The sequence below is a fragment of the Episyrphus balteatus genome, chromosome 1, assembly GCF_945859705.1.
Source record: "Episyrphus balteatus chromosome 1, idEpiBalt1.1, whole genome shotgun sequence".
Lineage (NCBI taxonomy): Eukaryota > Metazoa > Arthropoda > Insecta > Diptera > Syrphidae > Episyrphus > Episyrphus balteatus.
In genome coordinates this window covers 120,895,862-120,914,669 of record NC_079134.1, presented here as the reverse complement: position 1 = coordinate 120,914,669, position 18,808 = coordinate 120,895,862, and the positions used below count along the sequence as shown (strand labels likewise).

Here is an 18,808-nt window from a genome sequence, read left to right as displayed (position 1 = left end):
TTCTTCCACTTTAATATGTATTTTATTGGTAAGGCAAAATTACAAATTAAAAAGCTTCTTACTTCGTACTAAATGTTGCTTTCACATTGGGGCCCTGTTTCATATAACTATTAGTCTATTAGATAGTAATAATTTCCAAATTATTAGTTCTAATAAAGTATTAACTAATAAACTTGAGTTTCATAAAAATAAGTTCCGAACTAATATAATCCTTTGATTTTTAAATATATTTAAACTTATTTGGGTAAAAGTTTTCATTATTTACAGTCTTGTTAGTCTAACGGACAAGGTGGTTGCCTCTTACTCCACCGGCCAAGGTTCGAATATCGTTGTTGATTGAGATTGTTTTTTTTTTGTTTAATACACAGTTAAATAAAAATTAATTGCGATATATGATACTATACATACTCATATACTATAATAGGCTATTGATTATGTCGAAAAAAACATGGCAATAAGGAACTAAGACGTTCACGGGTTTTAATTGCAGGAATCGTTGAATGGGTTATAAGAGAAGATAAAACCGCGGAGTGCTATTAAATGAGAGGGTGGAAACTGAAGATAGGGTTGCAAAAGCCCCCTTTTTGGTTTTTTCAATATACCTCGTAAACCAAGCAAAATTTTGATATATTGCACATAAAACTTTTTGTAGAGAATTGAATTTCCTATTAGAATCATGTTTTTTAAAAATTGAAAAAAAAACTTCCATACCAAAATAGTCGAAACAATCATAAAAAAAATATCAAAAAAATCGATTTTTTGAGTTTTTTTGCTTTTTTAGTTGTACATTTTTTTTGGGTTGAGATAGACTTAAACATTGCTCCAAAGAAAAAAAGAAGATTAAATTTCCTTCAAAACCTTGTACTCACTCAATTTTTTCATTGAAAATTAACCGAAGTATGGCCATTTTAATCTATCTTTTTTTTCGCATTTTTAGTGTTACTCAAGTAAAACAGAAACATTTGAGGGGAAAGTACGATAACTTAAGCACCAAGAACTGATAATGAGATTTTGTAGAGGGGTTAAATACAATCATTGTTTACTATGGGAGGGGGGATCTATGTCCCCCCGTTTTGGCGGGAGGGGCAATTTTCTAAAAAAAATACTTAAAATAAAAAAAAATAATTAAAAAACAACGGCAACACTCACAGTTTTGATTGATACTTTTTTCAAAAGCTAGAATTATAAACTTAATATTAATTTTAAAATGAAGTTATTTTAATCAATTGTTTTTGAAATAAACGAGTGATTCAAATAATGAAAGTATTTTGTCTATTTTTCAATTTTCTCAAAAAGTAGAAGGCATATGAACATTATGATTTTCATGATTTGATAAGAAATCAATTAAGACAGTTTACTTTGTCGATCAATTTCGTATTGGAGTCCACAGTCTTTGTGAAAATTGTACTCAATGTGCTTTTTAAACTTTTTTTCACAATTTTTGACTTTGAAATCGGGTATTTAAAAAACAATTGATTAAAATAACTTCATTTTAAAATTAATATTAAGTTTATAATTCTAGCTTTTGAAAAAAGTATCAATCAAAACTGTGAGTGTTGCCGTTGTTTTTTAATTATTTTTTTTTATTTTAAGTATTTTTTTTAGAAAATTGCCCCTCCCGCCAAAACGGGGGGACATAGATCCCCCCTCCCATAGTAAACAATGATTGGATTTAACCCCTCTACAAAATCTCATTATCAGTTCTTGGTGCTTAAGTTATCGTACTTTCCCCTCAAATGTTTCTGTTTTACTTGAGTAAAACTAAAAATGCGAAAAAAAGATAGATTAAAATGGCCATACTTCGGTTAATTTTCAATGAAAAAATTGAGTGAGTACAGGGTTTTGAAGGAAATTTAATCTTCTTTTTTTCTTTGCAGCAATGTTTAAGTCTATCTCAACCCAAAAAAAATGTACATCTAAAAAAGCAAAAAAACTCAAAAAATTGATTTTTTTGATATTTTTTTTATGATTGTTTCGACTATTTTGGTATGGAAGTTTTTTTTTCAATTTTTAAAAAACATGATTCTAATAGGAAATTCAATTCTCTACAAAAAGTTTTGAGAGCAATATACTAAAATTTTGCTCGGTTTACGAGATATATTGAAAAAACCAAAAAGGGGGCTTTTACACCCCTATCTTCAGTTTCCACCCTCTCATTTAATAGCACTCCGCGGTTTTATGTTCTTTTATAACCCATTGAACGATTCCTGCAATAAAAACCCGTGAACGTCTTAGTTCCTTTCTAAATGACATAATCAATAGCCTAAAGGTTCGAATATCGTTGTTGATTGAGATTGTTTGTTTTGTTTAATACACAGTTAAATAAAAATTAATTGCGATATATGATACTATACTCATATACTATAAGGGCTAGTTAAGGACTCGTACAAAAATCGAACTCTAGATATCAATGGGCGATCACATTGCGATGATAGAAAATGCAAAAAAGTGGGTTTAGTAATTCCGTCTGTCAAAAAAAATTCGCAATTTAAAATTTTTTTAGTCAATTTTTTGAAAATATACCAATGCATTTTATTTAACATAAAAATCGTTTTGAAAACCGTAATGCTCTCGTCGTGTAGTTTTGTAATATTGTGAACATAAGTTCACTTTTTTTTTCTTTCAAATATGTATATTGCCTAGAAATAAAAATGCATTCATGTATTAAATTTTGTCTAAAATATATGTGCAATTTGGTTCGTATATATTTTTTTTTTAATATACCTATTGTAAAATTTTAAAACCGTTTTAGACATTCCATGTGCTGCATTCCGAGTTCCGACTGCATAAAATTTACTAATAAAAGCACTCCTACCTATGTTTCTTGACTAATAGAAATAATATTATTAGTTATTAGTGCGGCAGAAATCTCAACTAATAAATTTGTTGTTTTTAAATTTAATTTTCCTTCAGTAATAATTTCCCACTAATAAATACGGACGCTGGAGAAATAATTTATTAGTGCGGAAAAAGTTTTATGAAACACGTTTTTGCTAATAAACTAATAATTATTATTAGTAAATCCGCTAATTATTAGACTAATAGTTTTACTATTTTTGGTTTGACGAATAACTTTGGAATATGCTGTACTTTTTATTTCACTCAACTACTAGTGATTTTATATTAATTTTTATACCTACAAAATTCTGATAACCTCAAAAATTTCCCATTTATATAAACCTTGACAATTTTAGGTCATGAGAGGACATTCCAACTATTCGACTTCTTGCTGATTTTTAAAGGTTAAAACATCTCAGGGGTAACATTGTGAATTGGGAGCTCAATAATTCAAAGAACTCTAACTCTAAAGAAGTCCGTTTAGTAAATGTTTTGAACCAATTTAAATCCATATTTATATAAGGGGAGGGAAATAAAGGAAATCGTATTCTTTTAGTTTGAAGGCTTCTAGATGAAAATTTTATTTTAAATGATGACAAGTAAAATTTTATATGAATGCAAACAGAGTTATGTATGTGTTCTCTTTCTGTGGTTCACGTTTTTTTTACTGTGCGTTCTTCGGTGTTTCATTTTTTTTTTATATATTTTACAAAACTAGCGCCTTAAATTTGGTCCGATTAAGGGTTCAGTAAAAAAATTTTTTTTCATTAAAAGATATACCTTAGCTTAAAACTAACATTTCAATTTTATAAACGAAATCGTTAGAGCCGTTTTCGAGATATTTCAATTTTACTAAAATCGGTATATGACAAGTACCGTTATTTTTGGTCCAAAAAAATTAATTCCAAAAACCCCTCTGGAGAGTCGCCAAATAACACTACATACCAAGTTTGACATTAATCGGTTCATCCGTTTAGGCTGTAGGTCCTTATACAGACAGACAGACAGACAGACAGACTGACAGACAGACAGACAGACGGACTTCCGGGACCCACTTTTTTGGCATTCTCTACCATCGTAATGTCATGGAAAAATGTTATCTCAACTTTTTTTTTTTGTACGAATGCATAACTTGATATATAGTACTTATATCGCAAGTAAAAAATATTCACTATAAGATTCAATTATAGTATATCAATACATAATACAATTTAATTGTCTTTAAATGCAATTGTTTGTGTGAACATAATTTGCAAGTGGAAGCACTTTTTAAGTTTTTCATGTTCAACAGATAGAAAAAACATAATGTACATGAATGAATATAGACAATACATCAATGCATCATAACCACTAAGCGAACTCAAATGAACTATTCTGCAATTGCAATTAGACCGGATGAGTTTATTATGATAGAAAAATGTTTGGTATAAATAAAATTGTATACCTACAGGGTGTCCCGTAAGTAGATCATTAAAATCTGAAGGGTGATTGTTAGGGATATTCAATGAAAAAAATTGCTGTCTAGAAGTTGATACCACTTAGCGAGGATTTAAAGAAAACACTTACCTACTTTGGTATGCCTTGAGATTGTAGCCAGATTTTCTAACATCTCGGCGGGACAAGTGGCTAAAATAGTGAACATTTCCGGTATTTCAACATAATAGCCTTGATTTAGCTCCCGTTTCACAATACTGATTTTCTTTCAAATAAACTAGTGACACCATTTACTTATTTGTTGTTTCTTTTCATGTTTTCAAAATGTTTCAAAAATTAAAATTAAAGAATTTAAAGTCAATTCCCTCGTTTAATTTTTCTTTGTTTTGGTAAATTTGTGACAAAGAGTCTGAAAGAGCAGATATCATCCTGCAGTTTATGCTTCTGCTGGTGAATCAAAGTTTCAACATGTTATGTATGCATGTTTTGGATACAAATTATTTGTACAATAAGAACCAAAAATATTATGTATAAAAAGAGTCATAAAAAACATCCAACAAACATTATTAATGACCCGTTACAATACAACCATTTATGTATCTATACAAGTATGTCCTGTCCAGTTCATGCACCAAAAAAAAAAGAGTAGATAAACTTCTTGCTGCATAGCAAAACCAAATTAAAATAACAGGTAGCTTATAGGAAAACAATTATTTCATTTAGATTTTCACTTTGAAAAGTAATCAAGATAAAATTTAAATTTTCACAACTTTTACCAACGAATTGTTTCTACCAGCAATCAGTTTGCAAAACAACATGTCCTCTGCAGCTAAAGTTTAAAGTTTTCCCAAAAAGTTTGTTCATGCTGTGTGAAGGTGATGTCAATTAATGAATGTTTGGTCTGAGTTAAGTGTGCATTCAGTAAATTTGCATTGTAAATATATTCAAAGTTATGTATTAAAGGTAGTTGAATAAGGTGATTTTGAGTCAATTGTAATCAAATTAAAAAAAAAAACTTAATTGAAGTCAAGTTTTGATTGTGTAATTAATGTTAAGAGTGTGTTCAATAAGATTTATAGTTGTTTTATATTGATAAATAAATGGAAATAGTTATAATGCCAACGCTAAGGATTTTAACTTGGTGCAGTCATTTAATATCTACGGTAATTAAAGTACAAATTTAATGTCTAAGGTGATTCAAACGCTTGATTTAACCAGTCTGAGTTGAATGAGAAACGCAATTTGGTTCCACAAATATCCCTCTAAAAAACGTTGAAAAGAAAATTGAAAATCGTATGAAAAATTGCAATTTTGCTTGTAGTTTTTTTCGTTAGAAATAAGAAAAAGTGTTTTTATTCCCTTTTAAAACGTCACTCCTCAATTACACCACAAATTTCTGCTTTTGAATGAGTCTGAATACTGTTCGACTGGACTATAGCAAATTTGTTCAAAATGAGTTAATTTATTCGCAAAACAGGATTTTTATTATTTTTCTGATTTATTTTTATTAGAGTGTAAACCTAACGAAGAGTTCCAAGTTATCGGACACAGCGATGGAATGCAACATTGCCACAAATGTCACAAGTTAATGAAAACAAAAATTAAATTTAAAGCAAACAGGAACAACAGAAGCAAAAAATAAATGGTCACTTAGGCGTATACGTACTTTTTTGTACAAGATGGATTTTGGGGCTTGTGGACGAGTAAAATTAGTTTTTCTCGACCTGGATTTTTAACCGTTCTATTTATTAGAAATTTCGATATGGAATATTTTCACATACAAGTTTGGGGGGAAGTACAACTTTTATCGCGTGCACGTGTACTCCTTGCTTTTAACTAAATCAGGAATGAGGAGATAATGAGATAGTTTTTGAAAATTGATTTTCAATTACAATACTTAAAAAAAAATTATTTATTTTAAATTGATTTTTGTCTCAAATGCTTTTTTCATTATAACAGGCACAAAAGTAATTATACACTTACGAACAAAATCTTTAACTCGTAAGAAAATATGATAAAACCAATACTATGAAAATGTGTAATAATGTACTCGTATTTTTAGTTTTTTTGACGTGATAACATCTTATAAATCGATGAACCATGGCAGCCACTACAAAAAAGTGACGCCATTTTCTCCCGTTCCATTCTCGCACTTTCGCAGTGTTGCCGCAATTCGAAATTAAAAAAAACTATTAGAGATACAAAAATCTTCTATAGCTTATTTGAAAGATAATAACTTAAAGCTTAATCCAAATTTTAAAAAATTCCGTCATTTAATAGGGTAAAGAGGGGTAAAACGGAAAGATGAAATTTGGGCTAAAATCTAAACTCGAAATCGTAGAGAATTGATTTTTTTTTTGCTATAGATAGATGAAACTAATTTAAGAATAACTGCATTTAAGAAAAAAATCTAAAAAATTTTGAAACTAAGCTATAACGTTTTGTTTGAACGTTGTACACGTGTTGGGGGTATGGCAAAATGATGATTTTGGGTAAAGAAAATTTGTTTTGACAATTCTAAAGATGCCAGGTGAAAGATGAGAGAAAAAAAATTAGGCGTCTGATACGGATTTTTTTCCAACGCTCTGCGTTTCGAAATGTTAATTTTTTAGGGGTATTTTTGGGTAATTTTTAATTTTTAGCTTTTTTTTTGAGCGTTCAAAAAATCTCAAACTTATAGGACACTTATATAAACACAATTTTGAGATAACGGTAAAATAAAATTGCAGAATTCAACAGGTTATAACTTTTGAACAAGATCAGATAGAAATTTTATTAAACTTTTATGAGCATCCTGATACAATTACCTTTCATTTGGTATATAAAAATAACGGTAAACTAACTACGAGCTACACAATGTTAAATCAAGAAACTTGCGAAAAACCTCAAAACACCAGTGGAGATCTGTTGCCTTTTTTTAATGAAATTTGATCGAGTTCAAAAAATTCTAGCTCTTTTTGTAGATGTCTCATAGACCTGATCGATATATATATTTTGAGCTAAGACAATAAGCTTTCAGATGGTATTTTTTATAGGTTGTTAGGGAAAAAATGGAATTGATGACATGAGAAGATAAAAATTCATGTTTTCTTTGCTTTTTTTTGATGAAAATGATTGTTTTCAATAAATTATTTTTATACTTTTTGCGCATTGTAAAAATTTAAAAATGGTTTTATTCTTAAGAAGAAATACTTGGTTTTAAAATTGCATAATTTTTTTTGTAAGCTTTTAAAATAAAAATTAATATAATGAGAAAATAAAAAAGGTATTTTTTTTAGCTTTTTCTTGTAAATTATGATTGTTTGAAAAAAGTAAACGCTTCAATTGACTCATTTTAAACAAAAGCACACAACCTGTTTTCTGATGACGTTATCGCGTAAAATCATCGTCCGTAGACCGGCTTTACATACAACCTCTTTTTTATTATCATTTCATTATAAACAACAAATAGTATCCTTTTTAGAATTTTAAAGATATTTAATTTTATGTAACATTCAACCCAAACTTAGATCACAAAAGTAAATATAAAAAGCCAGATTGACAATTTTAATATAGAAATTAGTGTCTTGTATGGATACTTTTAGACTGAATTTATGTACTTATTCTTGATTGTATAACAAAAATTAATAATTTAAATATTTAACATTTTAGCAAATCGTTCTTATAACGTCCTTTTTAGCTCTACTTTCGATCTAATGATTGCTCTGGATAATCCTATAAATGCTCTGTTATATTGGACGTGATTATGGTAAAGTTTTTAACTGCAAATGTTCAACTGAAAATGTTCTTGGTTTTTAAGTTAAGTGCAATATTTTCAACCATTTTAATTTTTTGCACAGTTGCAGGGTTTCTATTACATTTATCAACAGCACGAATTACATTTTCTCTTAATTTAATGCTTATAAGCTTAATGCTTATAAGATTTATATAAATTTCTATAAAGTTTTTTAAACTAATCGGGAGCTCTTTCCTACGTAGTGCCATTTGTAACAATAGAAAATAAAATCGGCAGAAAATCTTTAAAAAAGAAATAGAAAAAAACTTTTTTCCACAAAAAGATCACCAAACACAATCTTTCTGTATATGTACATGTAGGCACAATTGACTGGGCCAAAAAAAAAAAATATTTTTTTTTTTGAAAGTTACTTCGAAAATCTTGTTCAGGATGATGAAAAAAAAATTTGGTGAAAATTTGAGCCGTTAAAAAAAATTTTAAGAGGTCTATCATCGGTGTTTTTTATTTTTATACATGATATGATGTTTTACAACAGAACTGCTAGACGATCAAAGTAAAAAAAATTTTTGTTCATTTTTTCTTATATAAAATTAAATTTACTACAAAAAAGATCTAATTGAAAATTTTAGTCAGACGAGCCGTATTCGAGTAATTAAGCTTTTTAATTCGAAGTGTTTTTTCAATTTGACTGTTTCACTTTGGAATTTTGTGATGAGCAAATAACTGAATAGAAAAATAAAACCACGATAGATTCTTATAGGAAATTTAATTCTCTACAAAAAAGGTCTTGTAGTAATTTTCCCTAAATTGAGTTCTAAAGAAGTTATTCACGATTTAAATCGAGAAAAAATTAAAAAATCAATTTTCAATTTCAAAATTTTCTAATTCACTGAAAATTCAATATTTTCAAATTAGCAAGATGTTTTCTTGTAGGGACTTAAACGTTCTATAAAAAGTTCCCTGGCAGCAAATTAATTGCTTTAACCGTTAAGAATAGTTTTCTTATGACAAGTATGCATTGCGATTTGAATACGATTATCTTCTAAACGGTTAAAGCAATTAATTTGCTGCCAAGGAACTTTTTATAGAACGTTTTAGTCCCTACAAGAAAACATCTTGCTAATTTGAAAATATTGAATTTTCAGTGAATTAGAAAATTTTGAAATTGAAAATTGAAAATTGAAAATCCATAAAACATTGTCATTTTTTATCTATAGATATCCTCCCTTACGTATAACGTAACTTCGGTCTTTCATAACTTCGGTTTTTCGTAACTTCGGTTTTGCGTAACTTTGACGCGCGTAACTTTGTCGCGCGTAACTTTGTCGCGCATAACTCTGGTATTCATAATTCCGTTACCATTTCACGTACTATACTTTATCACCTTATCTTTGAAATGCAACAAGCACTTATATTTTTTTTTTAACCAAACGGAATGAATACTAGCTGAACCGGAGCTAGAACTGGAGACTACTCCAGATTTCTTTTAAAAACTTAGAAAACAAAAAAGCCTTAGATTAAATTCTTGACAGCCGAGCAAACATCAAACACAGATTAAAAATGATTAAGTACAATAGTTCATAGTGTAGTTTGTTATTTCATCCACTTTGAATAAAATTTAAAAAAAATTATTCCAAAATATGTTTACTAGTGTTAAAAACAACTTAATAGAGTTAATAACACTCAACAACAGTATTGAAAAATATACTAAAACAACCCTTAAAGCAAGTTATAATTTTGAACCCAAAACAATAACAAGAGCGCAGGTATCTCATGAATTGATAGTAAAGCTCATTCAATAGCCGAAGCTTTTCCAGAGTAGAATACCGAAAGTTAATTTTTGAAAGATGCAAAACCAAAATGTAAACAAAATTTGTTGAGTGCAATTCATCTACCAAGAGACCGAGACCGAGTACCGAATCGAGACGAAATCAAAATTAGTTCGTCGTGAAACTTCAACGGATAAGGTTGTTCTACGTTCAAATTGTTGAAAAACTTTGTGTCACGTGGTTTCAAAAACAAACATTGTGTTTCTCGTACATTTAAACTTGACCTTGTCTATTTATTTGTATCTATAGTGTCTATTCAGCCAATTAAAAGAGATGATATTTAAACAAATGCATTTTCGTTCTTTATATCGGTCTGTTTCGAATGTGTTAATTAAGAATTATGAAGTTTGATCATTGATGAGAAATTATAAAATAATATTTTTATATATTATCTGTGGAACGACTTTTTGATGATTTTGTATATATTTTTGGTTTCTGTACGTGTTCGATGTCACTGATGTTGTTTATAGGAGATAACGATTAGTTTTGTTGTGAATTCAATTTTCAGTAAGAAGTATGCATGTATGTAATTCATTAGCCGGTGTTTTGGATTTTTTCGCTTTGATGTGAAAGATTATATTTTGATATAAGGTTTTAATAAATAGGTTTTTTTTTAAGTTAAAATGTAGTTTTTTTTAAGTTAAATTTTTTTAAAAGGTTAAAGATCGAACTTGATTTTATGGTTAAGTTTTCACAAAGATAGAATATAGATGAAAAAACGTTAACAAAAATGTTCAAAAACTATGTATTAATATAAATTTGAGTGTTTCCAAATTGAGTACAATATATTCCAGGGTGATGAAAAATGTTCAAGCATAAATAAGTTAATGTTGTAACGACTTTTATTAGACTTAAACAAAATAAGAAATTACATTATCTAGTTCATTTCGTAAAATCATCCTTAAATTTTAGGGTAAAAATATGATATTTTTAACTTTCATAAATTAAAGCTATTAAAGTACAAGCCTCAATAATCCGCCTTTTTTTAGAGGATGATCCTTTTCCGAAGAATTCACAAATTCTAAAAAAAAACTCATCAAACGGAAATCTACAAAAAGTTATTCATGACAAAAACTTCCAAAACATTGGATTAACGTATTTTTACCCTTAAATGAGCTATCAAAATTTTTTATTTTAACGAAGTTTAAGCAATCACCTACTTTCCCATTTTACTCCTAAATAGTGAGTGCTATTAGAAAATGTTTTAGAAAAGGGTTTTCAATCTTAATTGTTAAAATATTAAAACTACTTAAAATAAGCCTATGTCCTATATAGCAGTAATAGATCAAATTTTTTTTTTCAAAATAGGTTTCGTGACTTTTATTAAATTAACGTTTTAAATACATTGCGTTTTCATAAAAATGTAGAAAATATTACTTATTTGCATAGTTATAGTTTTATTAGATATTATGCTTACAAAATATGATATGGCTCAAAGGCTATATTATTAGATGTTTTTCTCTAAATTTTAAAGATTCTATTTTATTAGATTTTGTATTTTTTATTCTTAAATATTTAATTTATCCAAAAAAATCAAAAAGCATAAGAATAAGTCAAATGTTTAAATTAATGAGTTTTCACCAGATTTTTCGATTTTGAAAATTCGGTGAACATTTTCATAGCGCTCTTTTTACTTTCGATATACATAGGTACTATTAGGGCAAATTTAGGATTCGTTAAAAAAAATCGGCCTCAAAATAACAATCATACATGGCATAACGATGATAGAGAATGCGAAAAAAGTGGGTCCCGTTATTCTGTCTGTCTGTTTTTATATATCTTGGTGTACAGCTTAAACTACTGGAGTGATTTTCTACAAACTTGTTAGTCATGACTGTTATAAGATTCCCTAGGGGCGAAATTGAAATTTTATTTTTAGGACCAAATTAAACGATTTTTGTCAAATGAAAAGAAGATTTTCTGAAAAACGGCTCTTAAGATTTTGATTACAAAAATAAATGTATTATAGCGTACAAAGTCCTTCTTTTTAATAAAAAATATTTCCTGGACCTTTATTGATATTACCTGCCAATTTTTATTTCTGGGGTTTCTCGTTAACTTTTTAACTGATTTTAACTAAATTTTCTATACAAAAACATTTTACTAGCTTTTTTATAGTGTTGTTATGGGGAGTTAATACAGATGTTGAACTATGACATTCTAGATGCACCAATTTTGAGTTAAGCCGGAATTGTTCAGAATTTTGTAACATTTTTTGTTAAATTTCACTGATTTTTTATCAATCTCTGAGAAAAGAAGGTACTAGTTTTTATGCATATCGTCTATAAGCGTTAAAAATTTCTCCTCGAATTCGTACTAACATAATTACACTTACATTGGATAATAATTTTTGGTAAAATCAGACATTGAAATAGAAAATATTAATGAAGTAACTTCACGTCACTTTATTTCACAAAAAGCAAAATGTTTAAACAGATAAATGTACAAGGAGTTATTTAACAGAATAGCCTTTGTGTAAAATTTAAATAAAGTTTTTGTCAAATGGTGGATTTAAAAACAAATCTAAGCCAGCATCTTAAATTTTAATCTAGAATTTGATAGAATATTAGAATTTCTATTTCACTGGAGATTTTAAATATGAGGAAAAGTAAATAAATTGGGGGCTCATAATAAATACAAAAATTAATTATAGTAGAGTAACTAAAGCAAATTATTAGGGAACCCGGCCGAACAGCTCTGATTTTGACGATTTTTGTTTTCAAACGTAGGTAATTAAAAATACTTTAAAGTCTATAGATTAAAAATTGCCGGTGTTGCCGTATTGTTTTTAAAAATTAAAATTAAATTTTTTTTTAACAAAACCATTTTTTTTGCTTAAATTTCATAAAACAAATGATAGCAAAAGATTCTCTAGGTAATTTAAGGAAAATATATAAAAGGCAGTAAGGGACAATCTTCCATCGTTTAAGCGGTAAATGCAATTTTCTAACATTCTGACCGCAAACACAAAAAAAATATTTTGAAAACAACGGCAACACCTACAATATTTTAAAATACATTTTTAAAAAGCCAGAAGCTCATTCTTATCTCTTAAATTTAAATCCACTAAATTTAATCAAGACTTTTTGACAAAATGGTCCTCAAACTCAGAATTTAAAAAAAAAATGTTATTAGAAAAATTTAAAAAGACTTTTTTCCAAACTTTTTCTAATAAAATATGAATTTATTTAAAAAAAAATTTTGGCCATAAATATTTATCAGTTGAATTTCGAAGCAAAAAAGGTAAAATATATCACACTTTTGAAAAAAAAAATGAAAAATTACTTCAATTTCAATGGTTTTTTTTATTAAAAGTGAATTTTTGCATTGAAATAATTAATTTTCTCAAAGACTGTGTAAATAGGAACTTTAAATTTTTGCTATTTAACTTTCAACAGTAAGGGTTATTAAATGAATAAAAAATAATTTTATGTTTAGATGTTGAACTTAAAAAAAAAATAAGTTACATTTTTGTCAAAACTTTTATTAAAAAAAGTTCTTCGAAAATGAAATACTTTTTATTTTTTTCATAAACCGTAATACATATTGACATTTCCTTTTTATAATTTGAAATCATAATAAATGCGGCCAAAAAAATTTGAAAATAAATGCATTTTATATTACGACCAAGTTTAAAACACGACATGTTAAAATTTTTTCAATAATTTTTTTTTTCAAAAATCTGAGTTCAATTACCATTCTTTCAAAAGCCGTTCATTCAATTAACTTAATTTTAATTTTACATATATGACTAAGCTTCTAGCTTTTAAAAATGTATATTTGAATATTGTAGGTGTTGCCGTTGTGTTCAAATATTTTTTTTTGTGTTTGAAGTCAATTAATAAGAAAATTGCATCTATCGCTTGAACTATGGAAGATTGTCCCTCACTCCCTAATATTTTTTTTCCTTGAATTTCCTAGACAATCTTTTAGCATCAATTAATTTATGAAATTTAAGAAAAATTTTTGAAAAAAATTTGTTTTTGTTCACAAAAATCTTCAATTAAATTTAAAAAATCAAAACGGCAACACCGGCAATTTTTAAATTATAGACTTTAAAGTATTTTTAGCCCAGTCATTTTAGTCATTTTTAAGCCCAATCTGCGGAAAAATTCCTACTGGGCTGAATTTTGGTATACAGCTTAATGACGGCTTTGTTATGAAGATGTGAAAAATCGACATTGATATCGTGTCCGCGTTAAGAGTTATAGGGGTCAAAAGGTCACAAAAACTGGTTTTTCACGATTTTCAGCAAAACGGTAAGTCTTATCAAAAAATTTTGAAAGCAAGAATTGTAGACCAGATTATTATATATAAAAAGTGTCATGACACTTTTTTTCCTAAGACCCACCGTTTCTTAGGTATAACGATTCAAAAAGTTGAAGTTTAGTTGTAATCGTCATAATCCTATTCCTGAAAAAAAAAACTCCTAACTGAAAAGTTCCTGAAATTTCATTATTTTTTTAGCTTGAATTTCGTTCCTCAACTGTTAAGAATATGGGGAAACCAAAAAAAAATGGAAATTTTCGCCATTTTTCCGATTGGGGCCCTTTTCCCGAAACCATTTCCCTGGGAATTTTTGTTTAGAATATGTCTGAAAATATACAGGGTGTGCAATAGAGAATGGACAACCCTAAAACGGCTTATAGCTACACTTATGATTGTTCTAAAAACAGATAGAAAAAAGTTCTATCGCAACCAGTTCATAAAATATGGACTTTTTTTCGTTCAGTGTATTTTAAATTTTATCATCTTATGTTTTCGTTCACTACAACCACGAATGAATGAATTTTATTTATTTCTTTTTTTTATCATTTTCTACAATAATTGGATGAGTACATAAACACTTTAAAAATTTCATAGCTATTGCACATTTTCGTAAAAAAAATTTTGAAATCTGTTTTTTTGATGCAAAATGCAAAAAAAGTATTTTATGAAAAATTTTAAACACCTGTGATATAAAATAAATCTATAGAAACCTAGGTGGCCAACTTTCTTAAAAATATTCTGGTATAAGGAGAATATTTTTAAGAAAGATGGCCACCTAGGTTTCTATAGATTTATTTTATATCACAGGTGTTTAAAATCTTTCATAAAATACTTTTTTTACATTTTGCATCAAAAAACAGATTTCAAAATTTTTTTTACGAAAATGTGCAATAGCTATGAAATTTTTAAAGTGTTTATGTACTCATCCATAAATCCATTCCCAGGGAAATGGTTTCGGGAGAAGGGCCCCAATCGGAAAAATGGCGAAAATTTCCATTTTTTTTTGGTTTCCCCATATTCTTAACAGTTGAGGAACGAAATTCAAGCTAAAAAAATAATGAAATTTCAGGAACTTTTCAGTTAGGAGTTTTTTTTCAGGAATAGGATTATGACGATTACAACTTAACTTCAACTTTTTGAATCGTTATACCTAAGAAACGGTGGGTCTTAGGAAAAAAAGTGTCATGACACTTTTTATATATAATAATCTGGTCTACAATTCTTGCTTTGAAAATTTTTTGATAAGACTTACCGTTTTGCTGAAAATCGTGAAAAACCAGTTTTTGTGACCTTTTGACCCCTATAACTCTTAACGCGGACACGATATCAATGTCGATTTTTCACATCTTCATAACAAAGCCGTCATTAAGCTGTATACCAAAATTCAGCCCAGTAGGAATTTTTCAGCATTTTTTTTATTAAAAAGAGTTTTTCAGTAATGTTGTCAGTCATATATAATGGTATAGGCGACTCTCATAAAAAAAAAAAACATAGCAAACGTTTAAATAGCACTTCGAAAATTTTCTTCTCGTTTTTGATTTAATGTAGGAGATTAAAAAAACTTAACCTTTGCTCAATCAGTTCGAAATCATGCACCTGGGAGCTTTGTGTTATAATCAGTGAACACTCAACGAGTGATAAATACACCTAAACTTCCGTTGGCACTCCTATTTTTCAATAAACTTTGTCAAATGTGGTAAAATTCACTTAAGACGAAATTTTGGAACGATGATCCTAAAAAAATACAGTGATATCAAAAATTTACAGTGATATAAAAACTTAAGATAAAAATATATTTTTTAACCCTAACTGCAACACTTACAATATATCATCATAAAGCCTGGCTCCTGATCCAAAAATAAGTACTCTATTTTATTGCATTAAAAATAAGGTTTTTTAATAAACTGTTTTTTTTTTTTTTTTTTAATGATTGGGTTTAAAGTTCAATTTGAACATGAAGACAGAGCCGCAACACTTTGGGCATATGCAAAAAGATGAGATCAAGCCCTTAACACGCTTTGTAAACTCATTCATTGAGATTAATCCTGAAAATTTTAAAAGCTTATGGAAGTTCTAATGTTTAATGGCGAATAAAAAAATATAATAGATATTGCATAAGACTTTTAAGTAGACACTTCTCAGTCAAAAATTTTATTCGAGATTGGAACTAACACAATTAAATTTGAATTTTTTAAATAAAAATTAGAGTTGATACAAAACACAAAATCTAACCAATAAATATCTCTGTTATTCAAAATTACCATTACTCAAACTTAAATCAAAATCACAGTTCACAAAGTCATGTATAAATAAACAAAACCAGAAAGAAACATAGTAGATTATCAAAAGTAAAGTCAAAGAAACCTTAATTCCCTATCATTAATTTTACAGGTATCCTACCCAATTTCCAACAAACAAGAGAGTTTGACAAATGCAAATCAAGTTAACTAATCATTAATCATTCAAAACAAATCCTTATCTTTGGTGACCCAATGGTGGTTTTCATTTCGTCTGTTAGGTACCTATAGTATATCCGAAAAGGTAAAACTAATACTTACTCTCTGATCCTATAAATGCATTGATTTCCCAAGAAACCCAAAACAAAGTTACATAGTATAACCGAAACCCTAGTCAGAGACGATGCCCATAATGTCGAACACCGAACACCAAAGCCAAACAAAACCTAACAAATAATTTAAGACAAATGCATCGAATTGATTCTGATTCTGTGAGAGAATATAGCAGGATTTCATTTGTATAAGATATAGGACACATATGAATGTCCTATATTGCCCACTTCGCTACGCAGTAACTACTATACCACTACCCTAACCCATTGGTCCACTATCCTCTTTTGTGTGTACGCACACAAACTTCAAATTAATTTGGCCATACACAATTTAATCAAATATTCAAAAGTAATTAAAGCATATTCAGTAAATTGGAATTACTTGTATGCTACTTTGCATTTATAAATAGGTGGATCCTATATAACAGTGACATTTTTTTTTTAGGGACACACACATCCCAAGAGTGATGTGAATATTCTTTTGAGTTAAATTGAAAAACCACAAACATGAGCTGAACAGGACATTTCTAGGTACTGGTACTGGATGGAATTCTGATTTCGTTGTTGCTGCTGCAAGCAAGCAAGTGTAGCAATCTTCCCTTTGGTGATGCTAACGGAAGCGTATATAGAAGCATCCAAAAGCAAAGTGAATATAAATGCACCACTGGGCGAATATAGTTAAAGATAGAAAATTCTTTGGTTTTATTTCTTAGGCTCTCAAGGCTATTGAAAACCTCAATGGAATTACATTTCTAAAAATATGCATCCCCGTGTTGGTTTTTTTTTTCTTTGAATCACAATATACTGTAGTAAAGTGTGGTGACGGAAATTTTTTAAAGGTGGGATTTTTCTAGACCAAATACCAAATACAAAAATATAAAGCTTTTAATTTAAATATAAAAATAATAAGTACATACCTACATATCCATGAATAATATAACTTCGTGAATGTGTGATCATATAAAATTTGTTTTATAAAAAGCCACATCTTCTGGGGACGTGTATGTATCCACACTACTAGCTGTTAGAGTTGACCCATTTTCAACATAATATTTATAAAACACTGTGTCACATTAATAAATTACGTAAAAATAGACATTTAACATCTGACTTATTGTGACCACTCGCTGAAATTTGGAATACATTTTTTGTTCAAAACATGATAAATTTCATGAACCTGAAAATTTTGTTTGCTTTTTTTATTCAAAGCAACTGAATATTTAATAAATTCGTTGTTCATATAACAAAAACGTTATTTTGTTAAAGATATCGACATTTTTGAACACAGTTTTCGAAAAATTAATGATTATTATGAACCGAACAAAAATTGTAATATAAAAGTTCAAAGAAAGTCCTGGTTTTCAGCAAAATTCATAGAATCATTTTTATCTAAATACTTTTACCTATGAATAAACAAATTATTATGCGTCAATAAAATTGGCAGCCAAAACAACAAAGTAGGTCAAATCAAACGACCGTAAGTGTAGCACATTTACAGTTCTTTACATTCAGATATGTTTTTAATTTATTAAATCGAAAAGTTTGCATTTTTTAGAGCGAATAATTGCAACGCAGCGAATTTATGGGATTTTTTTTCAATAAAAAAAATTTTATCGTACGGCAAAAATTATGTAGGTATAGATAACAGATAAACACAATTATTATCAATATATTCAGTTGGGAATCCTTATAGGTATGCATTTTTGTAGGGAATACTATTTCTTGCACACTAATTCTACGAATAATATTAAAGAAAATGCGTTCGAAAAGAGCGAAATTTTTTAATCCATAAGGGTTAAATTTGGTATAAAAACATATAAAAATAATAATCTGAATGGGAGATGTTCGATGCAGGGCTACCTTCGCTGATTTTCAAAAAGAGGCAAAAAAAGAGGATTTTGATAAAAAAAGAGGCACCAATAAAAAAATGTGAAAATAGAAAAAGTTAAGTACGACAGTCACACGAAATACCTCATTTGCGCATTTCCAGAACCGCAACATAAACCTTTTAACAGAATTTTCCTTAAAATGAAAATTGTTTGATTATAATAAAAATAATACTCGTACACAAACATTACTTGTGCATAATTTCTTCACATAACACAAAATTTATCAAAAATAACCTTATAAAAA

General features: G+C 28.3%; 1 protein-coding gene across 7 annotated transcripts in view; it reads left to right on the top strand.

Moving 5' to 3' along the window:
* The first annotated feature begins 9,939 nt into the window (after positions 1 to 9,939).
* Positions 9,940 to 18,808, top strand: part of LOC129920509 (beta-1,3-glucosyltransferase) — a 35,970-nt gene continuing 27,101 nt past the window's right edge. For 2 of the 7 annotated variants that reach the window (XM_056001842.1, XM_056001823.1), the window contains exon 1: positions 9,940 to 10,148. The gene's annotated coding sequence lies outside the window, so the exon portion shown is untranslated. Of the gene's footprint in view, positions 10,360 to 18,808 lie in introns of all 7 variants that reach the window. The other 5 variants (XM_056001818.1, XM_056001805.1, XM_056001814.1 and 2 more) reach the window with 3 other exon arrangements.